Source organism: Seriola lalandi, unplaced genomic scaffold (assembly GCF_002814215.2).
Source record: "Seriola lalandi dorsalis isolate HSWRI2012SDOR001 ecotype SW California unplaced genomic scaffold, Sedor1 jcf7180002054861, whole genome shotgun sequence".
Lineage (NCBI taxonomy): Eukaryota > Metazoa > Chordata > Actinopteri > Carangiformes > Carangidae > Seriola > Seriola lalandi.
Window position 1 is genome coordinate 3,301,379 of NW_019525414.1, and position 21,190 is coordinate 3,322,568.

A 21,190-nucleotide genomic window follows, 5' to 3' on the forward strand; every position below is an offset into this window, starting at 1 on the left:
GAACTAGCCTATTGTCTCTGAAGCTAAAATTTTATTTCTATAAATAAAAGAGACTTTTTAATACCATCATTTGCAGCAGAGGGACTGGGACCGGAGGATCCACACAGTACAGTAATTAGAGGGAGATTTTCATCCCAACTACTCTAAAACTGGTCAGCTTTAACCAATACCCTTTGCTCCAACTGAATAAATACTCTAAGACTGTTCATTTTAGCATCATGGGATATTATTTACTGTATATTCAAATAGAGACAGTATCATCATGCTCAGGAGAGACTTAAGTGTAAATATGTGTTTTGCCATTGCTGTGTGTCTAGCCATACATCTCAGACATCCTGGCACACTGTTGTTCTGAGGGGAAATTAAGCTGCGGCCAAATATTGACCGCACTTTTATGATCAGTCATCCACTTGATCAATCAAATCCCTCTTGTGTCATTAACTTTGCAACAATATTTGTCAATCAACATCATAAGACAGGATCCTCCTTCCTGTCACTTTTACCAAAAACAAAATCTGTTTTGTTGTGTATTATTAAAAATAAATATGCTGATGTGTTTTTGAGAATGCTGACTTGGAGATAACCACATGGTGTTTTGAAAATGTACAAAAAGGAGGACAACGTTTTTAGTTAAATTTAAAACATTACAATGATCAGACAACTCAAATACACTGACTGTTTATCGTATTACAGTGGTCATTCAATAAGAGTATTCATTTCATAACTGGAATTATTCAGCATTAGACAGACGGTTTGAAGGAATTCATGGAAATGTTCGATCATTAACAACAAAACATGGTCAGTGACCCAGATTTCTTAAATGGTAATCTTATCAAATCAGAAAAGAAAACTGACATAAACTCTCTTTTGATTATTGTGAGAAAATATCTTAGGTACTTGAAGTTTTAGTGTTTTGTTTTGTGTTTTTCAGGCCTACTGTGCTCATAAATGAGCTTCAATAATAAGCATCACAGACTGTAAATGTATTCAGCTGCTTTCAACCACAAATCTGCAGTGAAAACAGGGAAACTGCCTTCGGGAATCGCTGTGAAAGACCTCAAGGGGCTTTCTCTAGATGTGAGTATCTGCAGAGAAGGTGGATGAGGTCAACATCTCATCTACTCATGTGCAACCTGTACTGTGCGGGTCAAAACAATTGTTATGACAGTCTAACGCTGCTGAAGGCAACACTTAAACAGAGGACTGCGGATACTTGCAGTATTAAGGTCCGTTAAGTTGCCAGAAAAGTCATGCGTCATCCACAGAGGATCACTCTGCCACTTCCACAGCGGCTGCTGTACAGCCAGCAAATCACAGCCAATTAACAACCCTTCAAACTTACAAGTCAAGCATCACTTGTTGTGCTGTCCATAATGGGGTTTTATGGATATGAAGCAGTTGTGATGGCTGTATTGGTCTTGTGATGAATGTTAAACTTTACAGGAAATGTGGCCTGAGTAAGACTGGTGTTATAACTAAACAGATCATTTGGTGCTTTCAGTTTTTTCGGGGGCAGACAGGGAGAGGATAAAAGAAGTGCTTTAGGAGCTGCATGTATGATCCAATTCTATCACTTCATGAGAATCACACTTTCTACTTATTCTGAGAGATAAACAATTCAGGCCTGTTTCCCAAATTTTTTGTGTCAGTTTTCTGTTTTCTGCTAACGAGATGTCACTAATATGTACTGGAATGCTGTGTGAATAGACAATTTGATTGGCCACGAAGAACTTAATGATGTATACCAAATGTGGGGGGACAGCTTCCAAGCACAGATTTTTGTAGACAAACATAGCTGTTGACAACATTTTCCACCCAGTTTGCCGTTTCTGTCAGGCTGAAAATCTAAAATTAAGAACATAATGTTTCCAAGGTACCACAGCCGTTAACAAATCATGTCTTATTAGCATGTTGCCGCAGTTGGTCCGATTGTAGGGACACATTATGAAAAAAAAAATGCCACTTAGCAAGAGGAAATCGTAATTAAAAGAAAAACAGTATTCCAGCACGCATGCATATGGAGGAAACAAATCCAACTGTGTACCTGAGTTCCTTTTAACTAATCATTTACATAAATGCATCCTCCTATTGTGATGTGAATTTTTTTGTATTGTTCCTCTGTGCACATAGAAGCTTATTCAACCTTAATTTGTGCCACTGTGTCTTCATGTGAGCAGACCCCAGTAATCTTTAAACGGCTCCATTTAAAATGCAATTTGATTATCTGCCAAATTGCTACCAAGTCTTTCCCTCTGCAGCTTGGGGATGGGGGGTAAAAATTTTAATTAGCATTTGTGCATAAAAGAGAGGTCTTTGTTGCATTTTGAACACAGCATCCCAGAATGACCACCACTTTCAAAGAGTCATCACCCAAACGATTTCAAACTAATAGATCCAAAGGGAGAGGAGCAGTCCTGGCACGGAGGGGTGGGGGAATCACAGAGGTCTTCAGTGGCACTGAAAAAAAAAACCCACAGGACCTGGCATGTTTAAATAATCCAAAACTTTTCTTTAATCATAGTTTAGAAAATTGGCTGGGACCTTCAGCAGGAGACAGCTGCTCTGCCCCATAGCCATTTAATGAGATTCACTGAGGGTTTCCCTTAAAATATTTACGCTGTCCCATGGCACAGCAATATTGTCCTAGAATGGGGAGATAAGAGCCAAGGAGGTGTGTTGAAGTTCTCCTAATCAATTTGCTAATTACTGGAGCAGCTATAGGAGAGGAGAGAGGAGTCCCTTCTGGCAAGCTGTATTCTAATAAACGCTGAAAAATTTATTTACTCCCTTAGCCAAGAGGAATTCTGAAGTGGGATTACAGCAGAGAGCTGATTGAGACAGAGCTGTGTTGTGGTTGAGGTCGCAGTCAGAGGAGCAAGGAGAGGTCTCTAAACATAAAAGGATCTCTCAGGACGTGCACCTTTGCATCTGCTCCGGGAACGGAGATGGCAGACTCTTACAGACTTGGCACGAAAAGACCTGACTGCTATAGCTACATATCAACAAATATTAATGAGACTCCTGGTTCTTGCATAATAAAGTAGTTTATTGTGGGAGTTAATGCATATGTATGCAGTATAGACACTGTGAAACTGGCTCCAAACCAAAAGAAATGTATGTATAAAATGTATGTACAGAAATAAGGCAAGACAAGACAATCACTAATACATAATATCACAGGAGCTATGGAGCGGTATCCTACTCAGAGCAGAGGGCAGGAGGCCCGGACATTATGCCAGACGTTAGGGTTGTGTGTTTGAAGTAACCCTTATGCCCTCTGGCACGGGCTGACCCTCCCTCCCAACCTCTGGGACTGAGGGCAACCCTGGACCTGTCATAGGACACAGCCCACAACTTCCTCAGGGTTGGGGGCGAAATCTGCTCCACCTCTTCAGTGCCACGTTATCTATCAGCCCCCTTTCTTCTCTAAAGGCCTGTAGCCAATAGCATGTTGCCTGGATCAAGACAGGTCAAAGGTCAGCATAAACTGGGAGCTTGAAGGGCACTATCACTAGATAATCGCAAACCACTGTGGCAGAAGAACAGTGAAGCATGGAGCAAGTTACACCCTGGTGGGGGGGTTGGAGAGAAATACTTTCTTCCGACCAATATTGATCAGATTTGTTAAACATACTGCCAAACTTTCAGGCAAATTAAACCACCTTCTTATTATAAAATATTTCCCCATTTTCAATAATCCGATGCTGATTAAATGTGTGATTGTGTAAAAGTGTAAAAGGATATTAAATTATTATAAATACTGCTGGTTTTGTTTAACTCTGGGCTATGCCTATTTGAGGAATCTGTAAACACTTTTAATCAGATAATAACAATGACACTCCCTCATGACGCTTCTTTTGTTTTTTTTGCCCTGATGCTCGGCACTGAGCACAGAAAAAAAACAGAAAGACAAAAACACAGACTTATTATTAGTATTTACAGTCTATTTCCATGTCACTCTATTCATTTCTCCAATCAGCTTGTTTCCCTCACTCCCACAGTCTCCCCACCAGTCCCTCCAGTGTAACTGAGCGCATGGATCTGAGCACAATCCCACCGAGAATTGAGGCAAAAACAAAAGCAAAAAAACCTGTTGCTGTGACATTTTGTTCCCTCTCACCTCAACGCACGCCAGTCACAATGGACCGGTGTGTGGGGGATCTGTGTTCAGATCACCATGGTGATGGGTCTCTGCCTCCCAAGGCTCCCTGGAGGGGGGGGGGGGTTGGAGGGTTGGTGGTGGGGAGGAGGGGGGCAGTAGTGGAGAGCAGGTTGCCAACCATGCCTCAACCAAAACACAGTGGAATGAGGAGAGCGGAGAAAGGAGAGATTTTCCCAAAAGCATCATCCGTGTGTGTGACGTGGCGACATATTCAACCCCGTTCCCTCCACTGTCCGACTCAACGCAGAGTCCAGCAGAGCAACTGTGCAACTTTTACGCCTTAACCTTTAAAAGGGCAAAAAATAGAACAAATGGTGCAGGTTCATGAGCGAAGGTCTGAGAACATCTGTCTGTGGGTAAATCATCCTTACATGACAGAAAGGCACAGAGATGGTATTACACTGAGCGAGACAAAAGGGCACCCCACTCTACGCCATCAGCTCCGATTTCATTTGCTTATTTGACTGTTGTCCCTTTCTTGGACAATAAAGCCAACACATTCCCGAGAGGATCTACAGAGTCATCGTGAAGGATTCAAATACGCCAGCAGTATGAAGCTGGAGACGAGGACAGGGAATAAATTTTCTTCCAACAGTCAACCAAAATCACAGATAATAATTCGACAACCAAAATATTTATAAGAAAATAAAGGGTCCCCCCCCCTAGACTATAGGTAAGGCCGAAGATCCCAATAGCCTGTGCTGGGTTCGAAAAATAATCTTAAACTGTGCCAACTTTTATTGCAACAAATGGCTACACGTTCATGTTCGTGCACAAGTTCTGTATTGTTTCCTGCAGGAGGAAATCTTCTCAAACAACATTTTGATCACGCATCACTAAAACTCCTAACTGTAAATCTGGTTTAACTAAAATCAATAACGTCGCCGTTAGGACGGAGTAACCAGTGGTGCATATTTGTTGTTAGGAAAAATTGTAGGATTCATTAAAGCGGTGGGGAAAAAAAAAAAATCAATTCCCATAAGAATCATAATTCTTATCTTCTACAATTCAGAATTAGTTCCCTGGTGCGTTGCAGCAGAGAATTCCCCACTGCTGGAGAAACAACGTTAGTCACAGTACAGCAGAGTGCGCTTCTTTTTTTTTTTCCTTCAAAAAATGATTTTAGCCAGTAATGATGCTCAGTAAATTACACTTTCATTTAATTATTCTCATACACACAGAACATTGCGACATGTTCCCAAGTTATAGCTGTCAACTTTTTCTAAATAAAAATGCTATGTAATCTCACACACTTTTCTCTGCTTTTTTAGGTTAGTCAGACAGAGACTTTAATCAAGACCATTTAGCTTAACTGCGAGCAGTTTCATATTGCAATTCAGTGGACTAAGAGCATGAGTACTTACACTGGAGTAAGAGCTGGAAAATTGTGCCCGCTTGTCTATTAATTGAATCGCAAATCAATTTTGAATCGAATCGAATTTTGAATCCCACCACTAATTACCACTACTAATAAAAGAGCTTTTCAGTTTTTGCACACAGTTTTATATACTCGTCTTTACGATATACACTTTTCACTAAACACTTCTATAATTTCACACGCAAGTATCACAGGTGCTTAGACTGCAATGTGTAAATTTTAAAACAAGGCTAAAAGATTGAAAGAAAACACACACTCACTGTACTAATTACTGGAAGTATAAAAATCCCCTTCTGGTGTGGTTTCACTGTGGACTAAGATTAATGTGCCAGACGTGTCTCACATCTGATTTGATTAATGAACAGGAATACTGTAATATTACTAACACTAGAATGCATACGGTGACACAATACTGGACTGTAAGCTTAGTACAGTATATAAATAAATAGTACTGCATTGGATTTCCATTAAAGCAACATGGTTGAACAACCACTACAAGTGGCTGGCAATTTGTTAAATGAGTTAATTGGTCACCAGTTCATCCAATTCATCTTAATGCTTGTTTCTGGACCACACCCAAAGAACAGTGAGTTAGGCATGCGCAGCAGCCAACAGTTACTTTGAGTAGAAGACTGAATCCCTTGTGGGGAATGGTGCCAAAGTCAAAACTGTCCTATTTAGATTTTTAATCACGCTTTGTACTCCTCACCAGTTCTTTTTTTAATACAGCCTTCACCAGGGCTTATGGCCAAATACGTCTGTTTTTAGTCCGATGCAGAACTGTTTACTCACTGAATGCCAGGTGGCGCAGGCACTGAAAAGCTACAGGCTGGGGGAAAGGGCCTAACCTTTAAACAGTGTCTAAACGTCCTCACTTTCTCCTTGAACATCTATCCTTAACTGTGCTCCTCTGGTCCCCTCCCTGTCCCAAAGTGGCCAGCTGGGAACGGTGCGCATGTGCTGACGTCCCTACTAACCTTGGCCAGTGTAAGGATTACCGTGCATTTACACTCAGTGCTCCTTCTTTCCTTAAGACTTATTAAGAATGATAATGAGCTCGGAGAGGGGCAGCATGTCCCTTTCTCAACTCTGTGAAAGCTCTTCTCTCTGTCTTTCTCGCTGTTCACTTGTCTTATTCCTTTCTCTATTCTTCCTCTCCACCCTGTCTGCATTCCCTCTCTCTCCCGCTCCCCCAGTCCATGCCTCTCTCTCTCTTTCTCCATCGTATTGAAAGGGCCCAGGACAAATTACCAAAAAGGCCATTTTCATCTATGAACTGCAGGATTTAATCGATACTTATTTCATGCCTTCAAAATCAACCCTATATTACTGTTGTCTGTGTGATTTGTTTATTTTGCTCTGGAATATTCCTTCAGTCGAAGGGGGGAAATGCACGGGATGCAATTCACCTTGAACCTCCATTATATTGGATTTCTCTACTGGCTGATCAAGCATGCAAAAAGGACATTTCCTCAGCACTAAAATAAAAACAATAATGATGATTAAAAAAACATGTGTGCTATTTGAGCTGGTATAACAGTACGTGTTGAAGGCAGTATATTTTTACAAGGCAAAACACTACGGTTGTGGTAGTAAGAATTTGTATACAAAATCATTACACTGAGGACAATTGATAAAGCTTATGTGCTGGGAAACAAAAGTAATGGCTCCTGCAGCCTGTCAAATGCCGCCTGGGATTACTGACGCTTATTTGACATCAAAGACCTGAGGTCCACAGCCAAGGTCAAACAGAAAAGGAATACACATGGGTTTAATTCTACACACCCCTTGACAGATGCAGATGGGTACTTATGAGACATGAGGCATTTCACTGACTGATAGGGCTGCAGGAAATAAGAACGTTGGAGGCATTGCACACTGATTAACCAATCAGATTCTGAACTAGTGGAGAGAACCAAGAGCACAGTACTACAGGCAACATCTCAAGTACCGTTTTAGAGAGAGCGAGAGAGAGAGAGACCCAATCAAAGGGCCTAAAGGACCACATCCATAAACACTGAACTAAACACACAAACCCAATTGCAATTAAAACAGCACAAATGGACAATTAGCATCTCTGCTTTCACAGCACAGGAGATTTACCCAGCTCTACTTCCACCTATAGTGACTGTGAAAAATGATCAAAGAAGGAAGGCAGAGCCAGCCGGCGAAAGAGAGGTAGAGAAAGAGGGGCAGTATGTTTGACAGATGGATATTGCAGTGTCTCATCAATGCCGAAGAGAGATGAGAACCTGTGCCACCAGTGTGACAGAGAGAGGGGCTGGCTGGTGTGCAGCTAGAGATGGACCTCCGGACAGCAGTCCCTCACATTCCAGAGGTACACAGGATGAAACTGCTTCAGTTGATCACTTTAAAGCTCTGTTTGGACAGAATGCATCAAGGCACATGTACAATGCCACTGCAATGCACTCAGGTGAACTACTGTGCCATGTTGTGTCACCTGCTGTTGGTTATTATTTTTGGTGACCACAGAAAATAGGAGACCCCACTAAAGTAAACTTACCTTTAGTCTGGCTCATGCTTGCTATTCAAATCACACAAAATGCATGCTGATTTCATGTCGAAACATGTGTTTTTTAGGCTCGCCTGTTTAAGTGTCAAGTGTGTGCTCGCTTTGCATGCATGAATACATCTGCAACAGTTAGGCTGCACAGCTGCTGCATTATGAGGGTATTATGGAAAATACCTCAAAAGCACACACACACTGTGCACAAAATGCATCTTGTTACATGATAAAAACAATTAAGTCCACAACTGATTTGTAAGACAAAAAAAATCGAAGCACAAAAAAGGACATCAAAACTGGAAAATTGAAAAAAACTTTCATGTTTACCTTGTGTTGTACTAGCAGTGGCATTTTTAATATAGAAGATGGCTTTCCATGAATGATCTGTTTAACCAAAGACAGGAGGGAGAGAAAAAAAGATAATTAATTACTTATGTGAGCTATTGCACGGGAGAGACAATAAACCTGCCTGGTCGCCATGGATATGACATATTTGCTCTGAAAACAACACAATAATTAGCAAAGGAGAAAGATCCGGCGAGAATATGAGAACTCCGGGTTTAAAGTGCCAGTGATCTATTCCTGTCCTCATCTTCATCCCTGCAAATAATAACACAGTGGCAAGCACAGAGCACACACATTTATAAACGCACAAGAGCACAAACAGTGACCCTTTACAAAAGCATTAAAGCATGAGAAATTAAATCTCACATCATAGTGGTGTTTTGTAAAGATCACAACTAACCAAACACACAGAGTATGTTTGGTAAGTTTTTGAACAGATTGTTTGTTCTAGAGTAGGTGGAAGTCAGAAAACCTGCCTTACAGCCACTGAGAGCAGGAACTGCAGAAAATTCCTATTTATCATAGCAAATACAGTGTGTGTGTGTGTGTGTGTGTGTGTGTGTGTGTGTGTGTGTGTGTGTGTGTGTGTGTGTGTGTGAGTGTGTGTCAGAGAGATGTATAATCTGCCAATAGTTGACACAACATTTTGAGAAAATGGTCAGGTTTTCCACACGGTTTAATAATCATGTGATATTTAAGATGACATTTATTTATGATATTTATGCAGAATCATCTGCTGAAACTCCAAATAATTAGTAGAGAAAATTTCATGAAGTCGTGCATTTAGCATGTTACAATTTTTGGCAACTGTTTGACTCAGCCCCACTTCATCTAGTAGATATGTAAGACAAAAAATATATATAAAGTGATTTACTGACACTCTACAACAGCAGAACTTCCGCATTTCAGTCTTTGAATATTGATTGCATTTATAGTAGTTCCTCAATTTACTGTAAATGATACTCGATGGGGATACAGCCTGTTTTATGGCAACCAGTGGAGTTTCACTAAGTTTTTCTCGACAAATACTGGGACGTCAGGCGCAGAAGTCGCACCCGGTAGTCGCTCATCTGTGTCGTTTTTGCAGCTTTGGAGAAGTGTCAGCGGACAGTAACAGCTTATACCGTTGGTCTGAGCTGCTGGACAAATAATAAAATATCGCCTGTCAGTTTTGTTTCCACGTTGTCTCCTCCATGCTTTATATATTTGAGAATGGGAGTATTTGAACTCGAGTTAACTGAGCAAAAAGTACGAACTGAGGGGAAAAGTTGCACCTATCTGTCTCAACTTTGCAACGGGGCCGGTGTTTGGTCGCCTGTCGTATTCATCCGGTCTTTGACGGCTTTCAATGTGACCGCTGTGTGAATTATTAAAGTTTTAGGGAAAGCCTGGTCCTCTCGCCGGTATTTTCAAAGGTACAGTAGGTTCACTAGCAAGACTGTGCGAGTCGCTCCAGACCTGCTGCTGCTGTCGGCGCTGCTGCTGCTGCTGCCGCTGCATCGAGGCAGGGAGTCACACCGTCTTTACCGACAAGTCCTCACATCAAGTCTCTATCGTTTACTGCCATTTCCCTAAATGTTTACAACTGCTGCTCGTGCTCGTTTTCATTGTCACTGCTGCAGCGGGAAACACTTTGGTGTCGCTTTCTGCAGAGAGTGATATGTTTGGAGATGAAAGGAGCATGTACAGTAGTTGAGAGGAAAAGGAAAACTCTTACCTGTGGTACTTCGCTGTCTCTCGTTGACCTCCAACTAAAGAGAGTGTGTTTACGCTGAATAGCGTGAGACCTTTCATTATTAAAGTTGCCACATTTTTTTCAGTTTTTCAGGTTTTATTGTAGCATTTTCTAATTTCTTACTGGGCGAGTCGCCCGGAAGATCTGCCCTGGAGACCGGCTTCAAGTGGGAAGAGGAGTCCTTAATTGAATTTCTCGGTTGGCAGGTGGTGCCTGGAAAACCTGGACTGGAGTTTAGTGATGGTCTCTGCTGACAGCTTGTCAAAACGTCTTACTCTTTTACTCTCTCTTATTTCACAAACGTTATTCTAGATGATTTCAATTAATAATGGTAAACAAAGTCAGATTTTTAATTTGCCACATTAGCTAACTAGATATAGGTTAGGAGTGTACCTGGAGAGCTCCCAATTAAATCTATGGAAACACCACTATATTGTCTCTGTCTGCCTGGGTATTGTGGTGCTGACAAGAATAGATACTTGTCTGCCAGAAAAAAAAGACACAAAGCTGCATTAACAGATTTTTTAATCACTATGAGACGAACACAAAGAAATGTCTTTCCATAACTGTTGACGCTAACATGTTAGCTTAACAAACAACTGCTTCGGTTAGCTTACATTACTTAAAAACCCTCTCTGATGAAAATTACGTTTTTAACCCTGTTAATATGTCCATATGATGTTTTTATAAAATACAAGACATATACAAAGTCTCATACAAAAGGATTCAGACAGCCAGGGTTTCATATGTCATATAACTAAGGAACCAATCCTGTCAACGTGTGGGGACGGGGGGAGGGACAAAATAAACCTGAAACCTTGTCAAACAAAATATTAATCATAGCAGAGTTTGTTTTGTTTTTTTACACAGTTTAAAGCGTGTCTGTCGGACCACCTGCCGTATGAAAGCTAACATTATTGTGTGTGTGTGTGTGTGTGTGTGTGTGTGTGTGTGTGTGGGTGTGTGTGTGTGTGTGTGTGTGTGTATGCGTTTGTGCGTGTTTTTGGCCAATTGGCAGCAGCAGAAACAGCTGTAAACACACCAATGATATTCTCACTTTATATGGACAACATGTCAGTAAACAGAGTTACGTTTCTGGACGCCTCATGAGTCTGACATTCAAAATCCTTTTAGCTCCGTTTTGGTGTCCACCAACTCCAAAGGGAAATATCTGACTCTTTAACTGCTAAATGCTCCACTATCTGCACCAGCTAGTCGCTAACTCTCTCTGTCAGCTGTTTTTTGCTGGGCAGGTGACATGCTGTGGGTTTGTCAGGGCTTTTTGGCTGAAAACAGCTGTTTACTGCAGCTGGAGATGGTGTTAATGAGAGTGGTGACACTAAATCAAAACAGTGAAGCTGAGGGCCATGATACCAAAGCAATGTGCTGAAAAACGCTAAAATGCTCAGAACTGAATGTAGCTGCATTGACCCACATTGATTATTCTCTATGAATTCTTTCCAATTAGCAATTGCACACATAGTGATTTGTTGTTCATATAAATTAGGGACAGGTGAATCAACAAATATTTACAGCATTTTCTAGCATCCATTCAAAGGTTACCTTCCTTTTGGCAGAACACTAATGTCACCTCCTCTCTTTGTTTTCCTTCTACCTCACCTTTCCTACCACCTAACATACGTCAATATTTTTACTGTAAAGTATTCTGAGCATGACACTCCTTAAAGGTATTCCAGGAGCAAAGCCCATAGGAATAGTGGGGCTGTGATAATGTATTTTAAACTTGAACTTTCCTTATCTAAATTCTGCAGTCTCGTGAACTATTGACAAACAGATTATTGCCAATTAGCAGTTTTGTGATGTGTCCTGTTGTACATAATAAAGAATTGAGGGAATCAATAGCAAAGTCAACTACCAAGGTAGATAGTGCTTTAATCTCTACCTTCCTTGAATGGTTTTAGGACTCAAGGATTGAGACCTACTACTTGGAATATACCTCAGAGAGATTTAGGATATTTGCTAATTGATTTGTTATAGCCCGTTATAACCACATCACCATCTCATCTTGATATCAGAAACCCATCCTATTTAAGCATTTGAACCCAAAATGGCCAATTCACAAAAATTCAAGGGTCCACTGAATAGTTTTTCAGAACTTTACCTCATGCTTTTTTTAAGAGGATTAAAGGTTTTTCAATGGTATTTTGACTCTTCTCTATAAATGGATCACCTTTAACACCTGCCATCATTTGATTTGAATAAATCCAGCTTGTAAAATCTCTTTAATAAATATTGTAGAGCTTGCTCATAGTTTTGACCCATCTCCTATTATATGTTGCTGATGAGGCCTCCTATCCCATCTTTCATCAGTTCTCCTACCACTTAAAACATCAACATAATACTCAATATTATAATATTAAAAAACATTAGGACTCTGTATATGGTTAAGAATGTAAGTGATCAATTAAAAAAACACACCTTATAAGCATAAATCCACATTTCATTGACTAAATGTTATGCCCAGCACCGTGGAATGTGTTATAGGTACTACACTCTTAAGCAAACCCCCCTCCCCCCCCACGGTCACTGCAGAGGTCCGAGCAACCCATCCATCAGTGGGTTCCTCCTGATGTTGCAATACTGTGATACAGAATAATAAAGAAGTAAGAAAGACCAGAAAATCAATAGATTATTCTGCAGATCACTTGATTCAGTAATGATCCAGTCCATTTATTGCCAGCCGTTGATTCATAAGGCCTGCTCTCAAGGGCGTACCCACCCCACCTCTGCCCTGCTGACTCCTTTGCCATTGGTACTACTAATTATAAAACATTAAAAGCTAATCACATGCCAGGCCAAGGTTAGAAAAGACATACAGTTTGGTTAAAGTAAAGGGTTCATTTCATTGTGAGAGAATACCCTTGATAAAGTCATATTCAGAAGCTTATGATAACAGGTACATGGTATGGTTCATCTCAAAAGGATATAACAGAATCACTTGCAACATATGATACTATTTCTGGGAAAATAAGAGACAACATTCAAATGGGGAAAGGAACTAGTGACCCAGTTACATCAAAATAATTTAAAAAAGGAAACATTAGTACAAAGCTGTGTTATGTATATGATTCGTCTTGTTACCATGCAAGCTAACTCACTGACACTTTTTGATACAATCAAGACAGCCCCATTATGAGGACAGGACTTTTGAGATATAGTGTGCAGTGATTGCATCCAGCAGCTGTTGATCAAGAAATAGCTCAGACCCACAAATGCACCCAAAGCCACAATGGTTCAATTTTATATTTCTATTTGTGCACTTTAAAAAAAAGAAATTCAACATATAGCATTGGACTTTTTAGAAGGAATATTTTTATCAACATAAGGTAGCTGTTACCCTCCGCTGCATGTGTAAACAGATTCTGGCTTGACCCATCTCAGTGCTGGACACTCTGACATGAAATTGTTATCAAACTTGTCATCTGATCGCAGAGTATACATTTTCCAAAATGTCAGACTGTTCTTTTAAAAGCCATGACAAATATCCGGTTAAGTGAGTTTCAACCAGAGAGCCTTCAGAGTTGCGTAGGACTGCTTTGAAAATACAAATAAAGTAAACGAGTGCAAGTAGAGCATTTTTTTAATGGTGCAAAATGAACTCTCATGCTTGTCATCAGCACCAGCCCAAATACCTGTCATATGTGTTATATGTTTCATTGTGTGATGTTTCAGTGGAATAGCGCTGAGTGAGTGGATTTTTTTCCCTCTTTTCTATACAGTGTGCCACGGCAATAAAGTTTGAGAAACACGTGTCACATAAGCTTATGTTTTATTTTTGCCATTTATGTGGCAAAACTGACATTTTGATCAATGAAGAAGACACATGCCCTCCACAGCCGTCCAAACCGTCCACTGGCAGGAGCCTGATCAAGTGCGACTTATTTTCAGTCACATTGCATGAGGGGGCCAACGAACTGGCATTCACCTTAATTAAATAAAGACATGTACAAATGTCCTCTAGCAGGTGGCTGTCTTATGGAAGTTAACAGTGGTGGCAGCTGCCTATGTATGGTAAACAGGGAGCATTTTTGAAAAGTGATGGTGGCTGGTGAGGGAGGGGGGGGTGAGGGGATGATTGGACAGCTGTCGCCATACCCACCTCACTGTGCTGACTTAGAGCTAATGCTCGATCAAGCCTTTGTATATATTTTTCCAGTGCATTTCAACACTGTGTACACCTAGTGTTTGAGGCCGCACGGAGACACATGTGGTGTGACAGATGTACGCAGCACATGAGCAGCAGAGGGCAAGAGCTGAAATGCCTTAGCCAGTGAATTACTTTTTCTGTCAAACTTCAGGGATAAGCATGAATGTCTCATGACCTCAAAGAAAATGGCACTCAGGCAAAGACGACTTTGTGAAAAGGAAGAAGAAGAAGAACGGTTTGTCAAAATAAAACACACATTTATTGTTTTAAACTCTCTCCGAACGTGGTTTTGTCTTTTTATTCATGGGCAATATGTTTTCTCCATCTACGCTATTTACGTGTGTAGGCAGCAGACAATAAGAGGTAGGTGGTTACTTCCTCAATCACTTCCAACAGGAAATTAAGGTGTGGGTCCTCCATGAAAACTGCAGCACCAAATGAACTTTTCTCAAGACAAACTGAGTATTCGAAGAGGTTTTTTTTAAATTCAATAATGATATGATAACCAGAAAAGGGCTGTTACTACACAAGATCATTACAGAAGCTGTATTCACGTGTCGAGACAGAAAACAAATGTTATCTTCAGCAGTGCTGGTCACTGCACCATATGGTGATGATAAGATGCCCAGGTAAAATCTAATTTTAATAAATTCCTAATCAGCTTGGAGGGATAGTGAAACAACATAGTTAATGGAAATGTGTGGAGTCAGCAAGGTCTTTCACAGCTGTGGTCTTTAATAAGATTTGAGAGGCATTACAACAACATTGCAGTCAATGTCATGTTGAGCTGCTCCCTCTGTCTGTAACTCCAGCAGAGGGAAAAAAGAACAGACAAATAAAGGAGGCGAGGGGAGGAAAACATGGTCATCTGTTTCAAAAGAGCTGAAATCTGATCTCTAGGGGGAGAGGCATGGTTGGAGGTACTGTATAGTACATATCATCTCCCTCTGATCATTCATGCTTTCTAATTACAGAAGGTGAGGAGGGCCATAATTTTATCGTATTTGTTTTGCATCACTGCAAAAATAGAAAATGAGGGCTCGCCAAGCTGCACCAATTTACTTCATTTCGACCTTGATTAAAAGAAAATTAATTGCCACATCTCTCATTATGTTGCAGGCAGCATTTGATGACGCAAATGAAAAAGCTCAAAAATAAGATGCAAAGGCTCAGAGGGAGTGTGAGCTCACCTGGATGTTTCAGGAGACAGCATAATGATGAAAATAAACAGGCCCTCTCCACAAAGTCATCCCAGGAAAATACAGAAGATGTCACAATACTGTAACTGGAGATTGTTTATTTTGCTTTGCACAATAATTCTCAGTATTTGTAGTGCAGATGCTTTATACTAATCCATTATGGTTTTAGATTTAATGGAAAATAATTACAATTTTAAGAACACGTGTATAATAGCTTTTTTTTTTACTGCGAAGCATTAATTCTTGAGATCTGAAGCAGCAGAACAAGTCATTTCACGCAGTTGTTATAGAAATTTGCCCTTTGCAAATAATCACAAACCAAACATTTAAATCCTATTTACGTCCCTCAAGCCCCTGCGGCTCCTCCCCTCTCTGAGACACCATATGTCTCCGTGGATCAACTTCAGAAGTTTTCAGTAACCATGGTGTATGATTACATGAGAATTTCTCTCAGAGAAGGCCTCCAGGAGGAGTAAAATGCTAAATGCTATTTTTGAAATGAAATTCTCCTTCATGTGGCTGCACCTGTTTCCCTGGGAGAGTAAACAGAGCAGATGCCTGATAGAGTGGGCCTGCCCCTGACACACACCTAATTCTAAAATATTTATTAGCTTTTGACACTCTTTAAAGTCACAGTCTGGGACAAAGGGTACTCTGTTCCTCCTGCACTTGTTTGGCTATACTTATTCCTCTCCCCTCCTCACCGTGCTGCTTCAGCTGCTTATCTGTGACTACAGCGACAGAGACATAAAATGCAACTAGCTCTAGCACCCACTGGTGCTGACCTCACACAGGTCGGTCTGACTCAGACATCTTTCCACACTTTGGCCCAATCAACAGGACTGAGATTAATGTTTTTCTGTTGTTGCGAGCTCGTGCATGTGAATTTTTCATGCTCAGCTGAGTATTTGTAAGTGAGCATGAGCATTTAGGCGAGCATGCGTCCTTACTTGCGAGCATGTGCGTGTGGGGAGGGATCATTATTTGGCATGCCTCGTCAAGCCATCATGAAGGCAGTGGGGACATTTGAATAATTGATTGAAATAATGTAAAGTAATCCAGCCAGCTTTCATTCTTGGCTCACCTGCTCCTGATTCTAAGACCGCTCTCAGTTGACAGGGGACAGGGAGGGACATTTAAGGACATGGGAGTGACATGGAGGAGAACATTTTACCCACCATTACCCATCGTCTCTAATTTCTCCGCTGTTGTGGTAAATAAAATGGGGTGTTAAACCCCGTGTCCGCAATAATCATAAGGCACCAATCATCAATATTAACAAAAAAAGAAGCTATGTACAGGCTATAACAGTTTCTGGCACTTTGCTGTTACCTCATATGAGATGAGATAAATTGATGTCAAAATACTGTCTAGTCTGCTCACCTAAGGTAAGGCGAATTCCCTCTCAGGGGTAAAATGCTGTTAAACTGGTTTTAAGTAGGTTTCTACACAACTACTGTTCTGTGTATACAGCAGCTCCATCTGTACACAAAGTATGAATGTAAATGTTTTAACTTAATGTATTATATTCACTAAGACTAGATGAGAAATGTCAAGTAATGGGGAGATAGGAACATGTATAAGTGATGACCTTTAGGGGCTTGACGAGTAAAGCACATCATTCATGCATGACCAAGCATCCGTATTTAGACTGTATTTCAGCAATCACCTCAGACCGTGTCACTCTGTCTGTCTCACACTGTTATAAAGTTTTATGATTAGCTATAATTATTCTATTGGGCTCTGAAAGCCCCTTCAAATTCAACTTTCCTGCTCATATTACAATTAAAGCATATGTGAAATATGAAAAAAAAAAAAGTGTTTATTTTTTTTATTATTATTTCTTCTAGGTTGATAGATAATATCAAATATTTCAAACATTTCATCCTAGACAGACGCGCTCTGCACTTAACAGTGGCTTCACTTACACCTTACACCTTACTCACTTACACCTTGAAACTGTGCAATTCTCTTTAGGCCTGGGTTACAAATCACTCAACTGCAGAAATTGTTTCATCATTTAGTAAACTGACAATTTTTGGTAAAGTTCTGTACGTCCTTCGGCCTTTGTCCGCACGCCTGCTGATTATCCGGATTATGACAATAAGATTGCGACATTACTTGCTGCATATACTTCTCCAAATGCATCCCTTTCTATTCTACATTTAAATGATGTTTTTAACTCTCATTCACTTTCTCTCTGCCTGTTTGAGTAATAGTAGGAGTTCTGGCAACAGTAAACAGTAAACTTAGCTCTCAGGCTAGGTGTTTTAAAAAAAAGTTGGTTCCACACAACTTCCCTGGCAAGCGCCACAATCCCCCACCTCCTGCTCCATTTGTTGAAACACCATAGGGACAACTTGCCTTCTTTTCAGTGTGTCATGCTGAGTGCTGTTGGGTACACTATATCACCTGATATGGCGTTTATCCTTGAAAGCTTCACTGAATAGCTCGGACTCCCCTGGCAGGGACAGAACTTGACATGTCTGTCCTCACTACAGCCGCTATTGTGTAGTCAAACTGAGCCATTGGACAGTTTGTCATAATTTAGGGTTTAAAAAAAAAAAAAAAGAAAAGGAGAAAGAAAAAAAGAGAGAAACATGTTTAAAAAACATATCACATACTGAAGAGAGGTTTCTATATGATAAGGCAGCTCCCCTACCCACTCACCAAACAGCGCCGGCTGAAAGTGTTCAGTTTTAGGACACAGGGGTCACACCTGTTGTGGAACTTGATAGAAGGCTTATTTATAAACTTTCTGAGCTTTAAATTCCTCCTTCAGAGAAAACGCTGACACACAAAGAGTGAGGGGGGTCAGCTGAAATGCTTGTTTATGAACACAGCAGCGACTGGAAAATCCATATAACTCTGAAATGAGGAAATTAACAAGCCATCTGATCAGGGGACTCGCGGGGCGTTTAGGTCGAAAGGACGAGGGCTTTGGACAATGAAACAAAGTCTCCTCCTCCACGCAGAAGCCAATCTACATGTGTGAGTATCGTGACATTATTGGGGTGTAAATGCTCTCAAACTGTGTTTTCTGGCAGCGCTGAGCTCCCAACTGCTACTGTCGTGAAAACACTTTAAATCACGTCACATTGTGTATTCTGAGCGACCTTCACAGAGTCTTTGTGGTAATTTGAAAACCAAACACCGCACAAGGACAGCCTCTGTTGAACACAATCCTTTGCTCCCAAAAAAAGGCAAAAGTCGCGATCGGGTCCGGAGGGGAGCGTCTTTATATATTGCCTAAATTTAGGTACTGAGTTATGGCCCAGGAGATATCTGTGTGGCCTCATGTAACGTTTGAAAAGATCTGGAAATGCTGAGTGGATTTGAAGTATAAGAGGGAATAATTATGGCTGTGGGGGAGAGCTCTGAAGTGACTGATTGCATGACAGGTGCTGCGTGACAAGTGTCAGATATTTGCCCTTTTGAAATGGTAAAGATACATATTGATGATTTTTCAGTGCTTAGAAACCATTTTTGTGTTTCATTATGACTGGCCAGATGCAGTTTATTGCAGTTTATTAATCCACGTAAATATTTATTTTTGACCAGAATTTGACCTTCAGTTTAATATCTTAGAATTTCACATTTTTTCCTTATGTCTCTACTAAAATGTTTATTCTAACAAAACAGACGAATAAAATATTCATGCCGTATCAGAGGCGTCACAATCCAGTATTAATTTGCAGGAAATTTGCAGAGGTTCCTCAGCAGGCGGGCACTAATAGAAGGATCATCATATTCTGCTGAGCCCCTCTCTCTGTCACTCTTGCTGTGCCATGTAATGTAATGTTGTTCCTTTAACATTTAGCAGGGTTCAAGTCATTCTGCACTGGTCAGGAAGTTGTAAGGACCAGATCGCGCTCAAGTAAGCAGATACTCCACACTTTATTATAGACATCTGGGTATAATATTAGTCATCTCTGCCAATACCAGCAAACCTAACAGGCAAACCATGTGACAAGGCGCAATACCAGACAAATCGATGGCACAAAACAGATTGCATTGCAGAGATTCCCTTTGCTGACAGGCCACGGGATAGTTTTGGCTTTTAAAAAATAGCGACATCTTTTAAGGTGACCCCTAGAGTGCTTCTTATAAAATTACAAGAGACAGAAATCCATTTGCAACAGTGCTATAACACTGAGATTACATTGTTACTTTAGAGCCTCGGTGCAAATTAATTTGAGGTTCATTTCATGTATTATATAAATGGATGGTGGTAGGAAAATTAAATCCCAGTATTGCACATTTCTATATATTGTTTTATTTCTGCAGAGGGTGTTTTGGATCACTGTGCTTGCCATTCAATTGGCCAGCAGGGCAAGGTTCCAGCAGATTTAACTCTTTTATAGCCGCAGCTCTCAAGAGAGGAGATGAACAAACACGATCTCAGATGCATCGCTCATGTAAATAAATGTATCGGCTGTTCACAAAGGCATATCTAAAAGTCAGGGGTGACTATCTGTCACAAGCATAGATCCCTTCAATGCTTTTGTTCTTTATCTGGATTTCAAAATAATAATTTCTCTTACAGCACAGATTTTGTCATGTCAATCCAAAGTTACAAAATGTTCCCCTTCACACATTGCAGGTGTTAATATGAATTTGTATCTGGATTTTAAAATTCACCTGGCAGTGAGGTTCAGTAAACCACTCCTGATGATTTAAGATCAATGTACTCAAACTGTAATGCAGCATTGTAAAAGAAAAGTTGTATTACTGCGTTGCTTTGTTCGCTTTAGATTTTTATTCCCAGCTATAAATCATGTTGTAAATGTAAGTTGTCAAAATGGATAGTTAAAACACCTTGTGACGCTACTCTGGCGTTTGATGCAATTTCATTACAGCTGAAAAATGTAGACAGCAGACTTACAAGGAGACATTTGTTTACCTAAACATCTCAGGACTTATATTTTTAGTCAGACCAGTGGAAAAAGTCTGAATTGACCAAAGCAGGCCACTGATCATCTAAGAAATGCATCATGATGTACTGCACATATATGAATGTGAACACAGTACAGGCTATACTGTGATATATTTAAGTCAGTTCAGGTAAGTTTCACGAGTTCCCACTCTTTATTTTCTTTCATTTTGAAGTGACAAAATGTCAGTTTACCTTGTCAAACATCTCTTCTGTTCTTGCACTGAGCACTGCTGTCTCTCACACTTCAGGTCTGCAACAGTCACAGGGGCAGTTGCCTGTAAAGTTGTAAACTCTCTGACTGGGATCAGCACCCTTGCACCCACCACCAGCCACACATATGGAAAGAGTGCACATTGTGTCAATGGGGCAGCCCTGTCAGGTATGAATATTGGAGCGCCTCATACCCTATCTAGGGACCTTGGAGCCATGTGTCGACATGCATCGCACTGTTAGCTACATCGCCTGGTCATATTGGGGACAGGAAAGAAGTGGCGGAACAGAAGCACTCCAGATGTTCTTCATCAGTGGGCCACAGGGGAAGTCTGTTACCACAACACCTGGCTCATTCTGCTCGGAGCTCGGAGGCAGAGCGGTGATGCTCTGCCACAGTCTGGCTATCCGGCTGAAAATAGACTCACGCTGCTCCAAGAGAGTATGAGATCCACTGTTTGCATGGGCTCTGTCATGTAAACTCCTCTATGGAAATCCTGGCAACAATCTGTTGTACAGAAAATTAATAT

At 40.7% G+C, this 21,190-nt stretch overlaps 1 long non-coding RNA gene across 1 annotated transcript; it reads right to left on the minus strand.

The window, feature by feature from the left end:
* Positions 1 to 2,398: 2,398 nt before the first annotated feature.
* On the minus strand, positions 2,399 to 10,320 carry LOC147817895 (uncharacterized). The gene is made up of 3 exons (XR_015438562.1): positions 10,130 to 10,320; positions 8,395 to 8,451; positions 2,399 to 2,457 (listed from the first exon to the last, which is right to left on the minus strand). It is a non-coding gene; the product is annotated as an uncharacterized LOC147817895 (long non-coding RNA).
* Positions 10,321 to 21,190: the final 10,870 nt, after the last annotated feature.